The 12,012-nt window shown below is 40.9% G+C and overlaps 1 long non-coding RNA gene across 2 annotated transcripts in view; it reads left to right on the forward strand.

Annotated features, from left to right (window-relative positions):
* The window catches only part of LOC118926051 (uncharacterized), a 56,912-nt gene extending 46,830 nt beyond the window's left edge, over window positions 1-10,082 (forward strand). For both annotated transcript variants that reach the window (XR_008999390.1, XR_008999391.1), the window contains one exon: window positions 8,562-10,082. This is a non-coding gene — a long non-coding RNA (uncharacterized LOC118926051). The remainder of the gene's footprint in view (window positions 1-8,561) is intronic.
* The last annotated feature ends 1,930 nt before the right edge of the window (window positions 10,083-12,012 follow it).

Here is a 12,012-nt window from a genome sequence, read left to right on the forward strand (position 1 = left end):
TCCCCATTGGGGAATGCAACATGGCCTCCCTCATGACAAGCAGGGATAGTCATCACTATACGATCGCAGGAATGTGACTAAGGGCTGGGGGTGCAGACGTGTTAAGTTACCTACTTTAAACTAAGTTTAAAGGGAAGATCTTTATGTGCATGTTCCATGGTGGCTTGTATCTCTGAACCCAGAGAGTGTTTAAGATTGGTGACCCACTGACTTTTACTTTCGCCTTTCTGTTCCACTCATTTCTCTATGTACTCTGGCCAGGACTTTAAGCCCTTAGTAAGTATCTGTTGAATATTGGCTACTTCAGCAGGGAAAGAAACAATGAGAAGTGATTTTGGGGAGGGAGGTAGGAGTGGCTAACACTCTTTTTCCCTTAAATTCTCACCTGCCTCCAGGCAAAGTTGTTAAGTAGCAGGTGTTTCCCATGCCCACATTCTTCCAGCTGCCTCAGGACTTCAAAGCTCCTGGCTCCATCTTGCTCTCCGCTGTTTGTCAACAGAGTCCCCAAGTCCAGGTGAACATGAATCACTGCTTCCATCTGCAAACACCTCCAAAGCTCCTTGTGCTCATTCTTTTGGTTTAAATCCAAAAAACCCCTTGCAAGAATGACTCCTCAAGAGCTGAAATTTCAGGTATTACTAGGCAGGAAAGAAAAGCATCAGGTTCAGGAGAGACTTTCATGAGCTCCTCAAATGAGAGAGGTTGACCCCTAGGAGAATCAGTAATAAGAAACACAGGCAGACTCACTCAGCCCACACAACGAAGGGCTGATGGCTAATCCAGACAGATTTCGGTACAATTTCCTTTCCTATCCCCCTCTGAATTACCCATCTCTGGAGTGGCAAGATGGGTAAGGTGTTTAAGATGTTCAGGCTGTTTTTAAAATGGATCCAAGAAGGGCTGAGAGGTGAGCACACAGCTTGGCTGGAGGAACCTCAGCTGCGAGAAACTGAGCCGAGAGAAAAGTAAGCAAAGAGCTGAGAGGGCTTCTCATTAGTATTAATTTAGGCACCAGAGCAAAACCTGACAACACAATGGAAGCAGCAATCAAATACTTTGGTTGTAGGAATGGAGGATACTAAGGCAGAATTAAAGAGGTAGTAAAACACACGGTGCTAGCGCCTCCCTAGAACCAGGTCTCTGCAAGCAAGTGAGCCAGAGAGGAGGAAGAAACAGGTGCTGGGCCCTGTGGGAGAGGCCTAACTGAGAAGATAACCACAGAATTGGATTTTTCTCCAGATTTCGTTTACTCCCAACCAGCATGGGAAACGGCAGGGTGGATGAGTTGGGCCACGCTGCCTGCTCTGGCCGGACCACTATCCCTTCTTCCTTTCTCTTGCCTCCCAGGTGATGTTGTGTCTGGCCCAAAGAGAAGGTTTGGTGAATGTGGAACTCCAGTTATTTGCAGGAAATTGGGTGCACTTCTGGGTGAGCCTTGACTGATGATAATTCCTCTGCTTCCATAATCGCAAGACAGAATCTGAAGCTGAGAAATGATAGTCTCTCCTTGACCAAGCTTGAGTCAGTGTCCTCTAAATTCTCTCCCCAAGTAGGCCTCAACTTTTGGACGTCCACGTCTGTCTTTGCATTGCTCAATTTTAGCAAGTATCCTGTCAAGTCAGTTTATCCATTCTCAATATCTGACCACATTCCTCATTCCCCAACATCTCCCAAGTAATGTCTGGTTCAGCAAGAATCAGGTTGGGTTGACTTAGCTGGAATCCCTCTTATCCCTGATATTTCCTCTTAGCAATTTTCCTTCCATTCTGCCCACCTCCTGCTATAAAATCTTAACTTTTCCTTGTTGCCTTCAGAGTTGAGCTTTCTCTCTTCATAGTTCAGTAGTCCCCATATTAATCCCAGTGGTTCCCCTGAGCAAAGTCTGCCTTATCATTTCAACAAGTTCATGAATAACTTTTCTTTCATAAAAGGAGGGCCCACTATCTTCTGATAATCAGGGGAAAATGCAAAAGCAAATGAAATGAGGCACCCAAGGGATCACTAGAAGTGAAAGCATAACATTCAGATCCAAGGATATATTCTCACCGTCTTGGCACCAGACAGTCCTTCTCTCTCTTGCCTCTTCTCCCCCCCTCCAGGCCTCTCCCTCTTCCGTCCTCAAAATTTGGATAATTAATAAAGGCAAACTTTTGAAGAGGAAGCCAGACTTGTGAAGCCTAGTTTAGGCCTTGATGACTTCCTTCCTAGACCAATGCTTCCCCAATTTTTATGTGCATTCAAATTCCATGGAAACCTTGTTAAATACAGATTCTCATGTAGCAGTTCTGGGGTGGTGCCCTGGAATCTGCATTTCTAACAAGCTCCCATGTGATGCCAGTGCTGTTCTTGTATCATGGTTCTTGGTTCCCCTAGAATCACCAGATGGGGAGCTGGGGTGTCTAAAAACTACTGATGCTTGGGTACCACCCCCAAAGATTCTGATTGAGCTGGTCTGGGTGTGCCCTGGCCATGGAGAGTTTTAAAAGCTCCCCAAGTGATTTCATGTGCCTGCCAAGGTTGAGAACAGCTAGTATAGGAGACAGAGTGGTGGTGTGGCAATGCTTGGGCCTTATAGCCAGTACACCCTGGGTTTGATCTGGTCCTGCCATTGACCTGCCAAGTAATGTTGGGGGTGCTCCGGACTATGCCTGAGCCTGTTTTCTCATCCATTAGAAAAAGGGACCATGATGCCTCATTCTCACGGTTGTGAGACTTAGTTCAAATAAATTATGTTCAGTACCTAAAAACAGTGCTGGGTATATGCAGTGTGAATATTTGTTTCCTCCCCTCATGTTACTTTCTATCTCAGAAACATCTAGAGCTATATTAAAACTCATGATCTGTGGTCCAAATTTAGTCAGTAAATGACTTTTGATTGACTTGAATATTTAAAAAAAACTTTAAACAGCCATTTAAAGATCTGGAGGGTTCCATAATAATCTAGATTTTTGGTGTTTTTGGAAGAATGTCAAGATCTGTAGTAATGGATGCGATTCGGCCCGCTTGCCGCTGAGTAGCTCCTTCCCAGGTGAAGTGCATCCTGCCACTGTCTCCACCGTATTCCAAACGCCTCCGTATCTGACTACATTGCTTTTTATTTTGATCCATTTACATTACCTCCCTGTGCCTCATAAACTTTTGAGTTTGCCACTTCTGGTCTAAAACCTTATGTTCCAATTCCTTGCCTCCTGGACCTGGTTACAGACAACCCCTCTCTCGTAAGATGTCCTGCTCTTCAGGCACTCGATGCTCCAGGGAAGCCATTTCTTGCCATGCATCACAGTCTCATGCTCAAGGCTTCCTCCCTGTTTCCTGGCAATGAAATCACTTTCTTCCTTCTCCATTTCTTGATGTATCCAAGTTATTTATTAAGTGGGGAAAAGTATGTGTTTGCACAGAATTGTGTCCCCTCCCAAATTTGTATGTTGAAGTCCTAATCCCCAGGTATGTAACTCTATTTGGAGCTGTTAAAGAAGTAAGTGAAGTTCAAGTAGGCCATTAGGGCGGGCCCTAATTCCGGTGTGATTAGTGGCCTTATAAGAAGAGGAAATTGTGACCCCAGTGCCCTCAAAGTGACCCCAGGGATGTCAGCGTGCATAGGGAAGACCATGGGAGGACACAGCAAGAAGGTGGCTATTTGTAAGCTGAGGGGAGAGGCCCCAGGAGTAGCAGCCTTGCCAACACCTTCACCTTGGACTTCCGACTCCAGAACTATAAGAAAATACATTTCTGTTTTTTAAGCCACCCAGTCTGTGGTACTTTGTTATGGCAGCTCTAGCAAGAAAATATAGTGAAGAAGAATGTTTTTTGTTTTAAATAGAATCAGTTCTTTGAAAGTGGTATCTAGTTAATGATACCAAGAGTCCCTTCTTACGGTATCTGTGTTTCAGTGAGTTGTGGAAAAGCTTTATCTAAAGAGATTTTCCTACTTAAGATGGTCTTTTATTTTTCACTTTCCCGTGGGGATACTAACCATTTTGTCATTTTTATCAGTTTTATTACCTCTACCATCATGGATATATTGAAAAATACTGGAGGCATCAGTTAATAGGTAGGTGAGATGGCCCACAGATTTGAATCCTACTATTTTCAATGTGCAAAGATAAATCCTTAAAACCTTCCTTGCAAAACAGCCTACTTTAAAAATACTGTTTAGGAATAGAGATTTTTCAGTAGATAAATAAACTAGAAAAAGAATCAAGGAATTAGATCATTTAGTTCTACTTTGGGTAAAAGCCACCTGGATTACTATATTTAGCCATAAACTTCCCAAAGACATTTTTCTAACATCTGTTGAAATAGGCATCAACACTTGGCTCAGTCCGGACGTTCCTAATGACACCAGTCAGATGTCCACTTCTCCTGGAACTGCTCATCTTCCCAGTATATTGTCTCTGTCACAACTGGCTCTGACAGCCAGAGGTGGCATGCCAAAATGGGGCTCACTCAGTGGCAGGATGAGTTTGCCTATGTGTGTGTTGGTGGAGGCAGAGCCCCGGAAAAGGACACTAAATAGCTAGAGAAGGAGAGTTGGAGGAAGTCCTGATAGCAGAAAGTGAGAAGTACCAGCAGAAAAGAAATGTAGTTTTCACGTGGGCAGCCATATGCCTGCCTAAAACTTGCAATTCAAATACTAAGGAATGAAAACCCAGTATTTGTTGGCAAATAACAAACTCTGCCCCAGGTACTAAGTCCATGAGTATAGAGTTCATTGGATTCCTTTTCCCTGTGAATACCCAGAGATATGTTAGAATATTCAGAGAGGTGTGGGGATAAGTGGTATATGTATTTATGCATCTATCCATTCATTCATTCATTCTACAAATATTCACTGAGCCCCTCCTCTGCACCAGACAAGATACTAGGTGCTGAATTATGAAGGGATGCAGGCTCCAGAGAGTCACACAGACAAATTCAAAGCTAAACTTTATCTATATCTATTATCCAGATCTCCTCTTCTTATTTACTTTTTTCCTATCAGTGATAATCTACCATTTACTGAATGCTTTTTATGTGCTTTTCATAGACTGTTATTTTATCTTTATAATACCAGGTTAGATAGATACTATTATTCCCATTATCTTCATTTTAAGGTTGAGGAAATTGTGGTTTAAAAATGTTAACTGAGGTCACAAGAGTGCTTCCAGGCCATGAAAGATAGAAATTTCTCTAGAAAATAATGTGCCCTTAATTAAAAAAAAAAAAGTCAATCAAGGATGTACATGCACATAGTTGAAACATCAAATGGTTCTGCAAAGCTTGTTATAAAACTCACCCATGCCTTCCCACCTCTGTCTCCATTTACCTTCTATGGCATCAAACACTCCAACTTGTTCGACTCTTCCTTATTTTCCTCTACTTAATTTTTAAGTTTTAGGTATTATCCAATAATTTCTCACCATGGAAGACTGTCCACCTCCACCAAATACATGTGGCCTCCTACCCACGTACCTGCATCTCCCAGTACAGTTAAATCGTACTTTTGGTTCTATCCATACCCAGTATTTACATTATTTTAACTGTATGAATGCTATTCACATGTGAGCTATGTAGTATATCATGGTTGTATTTCTTGTGCACCTGTTGTCCTGGAGTTCATAATTATCTCATGTTTTGGTTTGCTTCGTTCTATGTATTACTCATCACTAATTTATCTCCCACTGCCTCCCCAGTTATCTAAATCTCCTTCAAGCACACCAGCAATTCTGTCCACTTCGTCCAGGAGACAGCTTTTTAAGGACTGTCTAACCTGTTCCACTCTGGGCTGACATACAGCTGTCTTCCTAAAATTTTTTTTTCACCAACATCTTAGGGGTTCCCTTTCTATCTCTCTTGAGTTAGAATTCCCTTCCTCGTGGATCCTATGCCTTTCTCTTCCTTGATCTGACTTCCTGAGACAAGGTACATGGAAGGAAAATTTTGAGACCTTCCTTGAATATCTAAATGTGTCTTTATTCTACCCTGGTATCTGTTTGATAGTTTTTCTGGGCAGAGATTCTGGGCTGGAAATGTTTTTCCATCATGATTTTGAACATTATACCATTGCCCTCTAATGTTAAATTGACTCCTGATCCTAATGTAATAAGTAAGTACATTATTAAATATCACGATACTTAATTTTTCTCTTCTTTTAGTCCCCAATATTTTGAGATTTTACCAGGATGTGCCCCATGTTGCATGTTGGTTTATTTTCTTCCACTGTCCTAAGTATACTGTGGACTCTCCAGCTGGAAAATTCATGTCCTTTAACTGTGGGAAGTTTTCTATATTGTGTCTATGATGATCCCCTCTGGGAAACAATGTTTCTCAGAACGGTGGAATGAAGAGTCTTAGTTCCAGTAGGGCAAAACAATTTTTAAAAAATTCATCTTTATGTTGCCAGCACTTTATCAATAGCACTGGAAATTTGCTAAAGGGGTGCTTAACTATTGTTACTTAACTGAACACAACTGAGATGTTTCTTGCAAAGTTTAAGTCTTAGGATTTATATTTATGACCATGTTTCTCACATTTCTCAGCAAAGGCACAAGATGATCACAGTATTGAGTGATTTGCTTTGTTGGGGATCCTTTGTTCCTTCTGAGGGTTCAGCCAAGCCAGATTTCAGGCTGACTACCTATTAATATGAATCTTCTCCAATTTCCATTGGAGTATTCCTCCACTAACTCATCGTTCTCTATCTCTTTCCACATCTATGCTGGATTTTCCATGCTGTCAAGGAAGGAGGCAGGACATGAGTGAACCAGTTTCCTGCTGAGTTGATGGAAGCTTTTCCTGCGTGCCCTGCCCTGCCCTGCCCTTAGGAAGAACTGCCTGCTAAGGCACACACTGCTGGCTGGGGGAGACTGCAGCCAAGTGTAAGGCCGGAAAAGATGTACAAACCTGTCAGGAAAATCCAAAGGAATGAGGGTTAAGTGCAGACATTGCTGAATTCAAATGGAAATCCTTTGGAATGCTTTTGAGGGGTAGTTTATCTTTTAGCTCAAGATTCAAGTTTGAAATGGTTATGGAGAAGAATATTCAAATAACTTCTTTAAAATTGAATGGCAAATATCATTCTCACCCCTAAAACTCTTCACTTGCTTTTAGAATTAGTAATAGATAATACATCTGGAAGGAACTGAACAGAAGTATTTTTGAAGCATTTTGGGAGCGAGGCATACTTTTCTGCAAATGAACAGCAGGCTCTGTTTTGAAAAGTATTCTTTAATATTTAAAGAGACAGCCAAGGACATGCCTCCCATTCTCTTCTCCTTAGGTTACCTTCACCAACCACAAACTTTTTTAAAAAAAGATTTTATTTCCTTAGAGCAGTTTTAGATTCACAGCAAAATTGAATGAAGATGTAAAGATATCCCATATGCCTTAGGCCCCCACACATTCATAGTCTTCCCCATTATCAACATCCCCCAAACAGAGTAGTACCTTTGTTACGACTGATGAACTTGTTTGACCCAGCGTATCTCCCAAAGTCCATAGTTTATATTAGGGTTTGCTCTGGGTGTTAACTGTTCTGTGGGCTGGGACAAATGTATAATGACATGTACCCACCACTGCAGTATCATTCAGAACCGTTTCACTGCCCTAGGAATCCTCTGTGCTCCATCAATTCATTCTTCCCTCCTCCTGTAACCCCTGACAACTGCTCATCTTTTTACAGTCTCCATAGTTTTGCCTTTTCCAGAATGTCATAGAGTTGGAATCATGCACTATGTAGCCTTTTGAAATTGGCTTCTTTCACTTACTAATATGCATTTAAGATTCCTGCATGTCTTTTCATGGCTTGATAGCTCATTTTAGTGCTGAATAATGTTCCATTGTTGGAGAGTACCAGTTTATCCACCTATTGAAGGACATTTTGGTTGCTTCCAAGTTTTGGAAATTATGAATAAAGCTCTAAACATCTGTGTGCAATTTTTTTTTCTGTGGACATAAGTTTTCAGCTCCTTTGGGTAAATACCAAGGAGCATGGTGGCTGGATCATATGCTGAGAGTGTAATTAGTTTTGTAGAAAACTGTCAAGCTGACCTCCAAAGTGGCTGTACCATTTTGCATGAACCATCAATGAATGAGAGTTCCTGTTGCTTCCCAACCTTGGCAGAATTAGGTGTTGTTAATGTTCTGGATTTTGACCATGCTAATAAGTGTGCAATGGTACCTCATTGTTGTTTTAATTTGCATTTCCCTGATGACATATGATGTGGAACATCTTTTCATATGCTTATTTGCCATCTGTATATCTCCTTTGGTGAAGGTTATACCAAATCAGGGTACGTCTTTTAGTTGAGTTGTCTATTTTCTTATTATTGACTTTCAGCGACTACAACTTTTACCTTATGTCTTTGGGGACAACTTCCTATGGCATTAGGTCATTTCTGAGATTCAGACCATAAAAAGAAAGAGGAAGATTTAAAACAAACCAGCTTTTTGAAAGATCTGGTTTAGTTTAATGGTGGAGAGGTCACCCCATAAAGATTTGCTGATTGCTTTAACTTAGTCCTCAAGAATCATCATAAAAGGGTAACCAAGAACCAACTTTTTCCTATTTCCTGTTTCTACAGAAGCCCTCCGAGAATCATGGATCCTAATGGCCTCCAACTGAGTTTTGCTCAGTTCGCCTCCACAAATGTTGATAACTCAGCTGGCCTTGCTGTTGCTGTGTCCCCTGTTCAGTGCTTGCTTGTACATGAGATAGTGTGGAGGAAACACGGAGAAGAGCTCTGGAATGTTTTCTGTAGTTCAAGGGACTTATAGAGATCTACTTCCAGTGTACTTGTTTTGCACCTCACATCTACAGATGGCTTTGAGAGCATCCACTCTGGGCATGGTCCTGGATTGTTCCCCGTGGGAGGAGTATGAAAGGTGAATGGCAGTGATTTTAAGGAAGTCCTTGTGAAATCAAACGATGGAAGGCTGACACAACGGATCCATGTGAGTGGACAGTCACAAACACGTACAATATCTGAATGGACTGAGCTCTTTCAGGGAGAGTCCTCCAAGATTTGGTTGAAATTTTATCCCAATCTGCTTCCCCCCAGTTGTGCCCTCCCTTGACTCTTGTACTTGAGTGTAGTGCTGTGAGTTTGTATTTTACTTGCAGGGAATGCCCTTCTTAGGGAATGGGCTGCCTTGTGCCACAAGTGTGGGCTTTTCTTCCCAGAGCCTTTGTTGTCATGAATGGTTCAGTAAAACTGATGTTACTGTGAATTGTGTTATTTCCTCTGCATGACCCTTCTGAAATACTGCTTTTAGCGACTACTCTCATACCATTTCATTGCTCAAGAAAGCACTTGTGATTTTGGTTAAGTTTCCAAACTTAAAGATGGTCATTATGTTTCCATCACTTTATACATTTAGTTGTAGACCAAAAAATACAGTGCTGCAGGTCAGCATGATACCTTTGGTCAGCTGCCTGAAGTCCTGGCTAACCCTGGGAGCTCTGCAGCTGCAGGAGTATGAAGCAAGGGAATTCCCCTGAAGGCAAGATGAAGCCCATCTGGCCTTCCTCTGTCCCGTACCTGGCCCAGTGCCTTGCACATAGTAGATGCTCAATAAATATTTGTACAATGAAAGAGAGCAAAGAGCAAATGCAATGTAATAATTCTCTCACAGTCTTTAAAAATATTCCTCTGTGCAGCAGCTTCTGACATAGATGGTATTTAACAGACACCCATTGTACAAGGCTTTGTGTTTCAAATTTGTTAATTGATTCAATCCTCATTACCATCCTGTGAGCTGGCTTACAAATTCAAATCTAGCAGTTAGAATTTTCTCAGCAGACTTGAGTAGAATATGTTTGTCCCAAACTTCTAGTCTAGTATCAGATTTCATCTATGAAAACTCAGGCCTGGTTGGGGCAAAAATTCCTTGGTAGCTTGACTTCAGCTTCCTGGATACTCAGCACATTTCCCTCTTGCAGTTTAACATCAGCGGCAGTTCTCTGATAGTCTGAGAAGTGTCTGGCTTCTCTGGTTTCCATGTACTATATTTCAAAGTTAAGAACATATATATATTGTAAAAGTAGTATGTTTTGCAAAACATTCAACCAACGTAGAAGCATATTTAAATAAAGACATAAAATGTTTGCTTCTTTCTCTCTTCTCTAGACTTTAACTGTGAAATTTATTCACCAGAGGTAGCTGCCGCTTGTCATCATCAGTTTGGGGTGTTTTCCCAGATATTTTCTGAGCCTTGTTCTAGGATCATATTATTCATATTGTTTTGTAACCTTAGTATTTTTTATTTAGCAGTATATTGTGTACCTCTTCCATGGCAGAACATTTGATTTAACTAATTTTTTTTAGTGGCTTCAAAGCAATGACTATCAACAAATAGCATTTATTGAGTGTGTGTAGGAACCACTATTGAATATTATTTAATTTTATTATCACAAAAGCCATTCGAGGTAGGAAATTTTATCCACTTTTATTTTTATATGAGTAAATTGAGCGCTTTTTTATTTATCATAATTCATTTAACTAGTCTCTAATAAGGCACAGTCAATCAAATATATATGTATATGTTATCTGCAATGAGCATCTGTGGGGTAAAATCCTAGATTCATTTTTTTCCCATGCCTATTTTTGACAGCTTGCTATGTACCAGGAAGCGTTCTAGGCATGAGGAATACTGTGTTGAAGACAAACAGGGATCCTGTCTCAATGGTGCTTACATGCTAGTGGATAAACAGATAATAATCAGACCGATACCTATCATGATATATATATTTATATATATGTCAGATAATGGTGTATACTAAGAATAAAAAGGAGAGTGAGGGAATGGAGAGTGATAGCATGGCTATTTCAGAAAAGGTGGTCAGGGATAGTTTCTCTGAGGGACCTGAACACTTAGTGAACATCTGAGCTCCAACAGCACAGTGAGGGAGAGAACATTCTAGAACAGCAAGCACAAAGGCCCCATCTGAGATGAAAATGATTCTGGCATGTTCAAGGAGAGAAAGGAATATCTAAGATGACTCCTAGGTTTGGGGACTTGAGGAAAATGCTAAGTGGTAGGGCCCTTTATTGAGAAGGGGTGGGAGGGAGGAGGGGCAGGAGGGGGAGGTTGAGAGTAGGGGAAGGGAAGAAGAGACCTAGTTTGCACAGAGGTTTGCTGTGTCTATCACCCATCCAGGGGAGGTGTTCAGGAAGGAGCCTGGGGCACAGAGGAGCTGTCAGGGCCGGACACCAATTTGGGACGTCAGGGGCCTTTGGGACACGTTAAGGGTGGGGGGAAGTAAGGGAAGCAGGGAATGGGATTCCTGAGTCAAGGACATGCAAACATGTTTCTAAATGTCATATTGTTATTGAAAAGGTTTAGTGAATTTCCACTTCTCAATACCCCAGGAGAAGGCAGGACTCTCATTCCCAGGGTGAAAAATAAGCTTTTTCAATGTGTATTTATTTAACTATAAATAAAATTGAGCCAATTTCTAGTATTTTATTGGCACTTGGCTCTTTTTTGTTTTAATCCTGTGAGTCACCTGTTGGTGTCTTTTGCCCATATCATTGATTCTTAAGATTTATCTCATGATTTGTTGATTTATAAGATATATAAATTTCATTGATTTGTTAGAGTTCTTAGAATATTTGTATTTAAGAATTTAGTCCTTTGTCAAATGTTCTACAGTTTTTTCTTATTTTTAAAGTGTTTTTTCTCAGGTCAGAAGATTCAATTATTATGTAATTAAATTTGGTAACATATTTTCCTTTATAGCATCTGAGATTTAGTTAATACTTAGGTCTTTTGTAATCTAAGATGACAACCAGATTCTCTCAGGTATGGCCGGTTTTGTTTTATTTTCTTGCAATTCTTTTAAAGTTTCTAGTGTATCTTTGGTTTCTATTTTCATGGCGGAGCTATTCAGGGAATGTATTCACAGAACTAACCCCTTTCCAAGCTCATTTTGCAACAGTGTTGCTGCTGGGGCAACAGGGCAGAGGTAGATGGCTGGAGCAAGCTTTTGGTTGAGGCTAGAGCTGGGTGCACAGTAGGTACATAACACACCTT

This window comes from Manis pentadactyla, chromosome 9 (genome assembly GCF_030020395.1).
Source record: "Manis pentadactyla isolate mManPen7 chromosome 9, mManPen7.hap1, whole genome shotgun sequence".
NCBI lineage: Eukaryota > Metazoa > Chordata > Mammalia > Pholidota > Manidae > Manis > Manis pentadactyla.